This window comes from Arachis duranensis, chromosome 5 (assembly GCF_000817695.3).
Source record: "Arachis duranensis cultivar V14167 chromosome 5, aradu.V14167.gnm2.J7QH, whole genome shotgun sequence".
NCBI lineage: Eukaryota > Viridiplantae > Streptophyta > Magnoliopsida > Fabales > Fabaceae > Arachis > Arachis duranensis.
The window spans coordinates 38,183,469-38,183,965 of record NC_029776.3 but is presented as its reverse complement, the minus strand read 5'-3'; positions in this window follow the sequence as shown (position 1 = coordinate 38,183,965).

The window sequence follows — 497 nt, the reverse complement described above, 5'->3', positions numbered from 1 at the left end:
ACTGGACCTCAAGCCTGTGGCTAGAGGATGGTTGGAGTTCATTCAACGCTCCATCATTCCCACTAGCAACCGATCTGAAGTTACTGTGGATCGGGCCATCATGATTCATAGCATCATGATTGGAGAGAAAGTAGAAGGTCATGAGGTCATCTCCAATGAAATCTACAAAATAGCCGACAAGCCCCCCACCATGCCAAGGCTAGATTTTCCTCACCTTATTTGCCATCTATGTTACTCAGCTAGAGTGATCATAGAAGGAGACATCTCCATTGAAGAGGATAAGCCCATCACCAAGAAGAGGATGGAGCAAGCAAGAGAGACCCTTCACGGTTCTCAAGAGATGCATGAGGAAGCTCATCATCAAGAAATCCCTGAGATGCCTCAAGGGATGCACTTTCCTCCTAACAACTATTGGGAACAACTCAACACTTCCTTAGGAGATTTGAGCCACAATGTTGAACAATTAAGGGTGGAACATCATGAGCACTCCATCATAC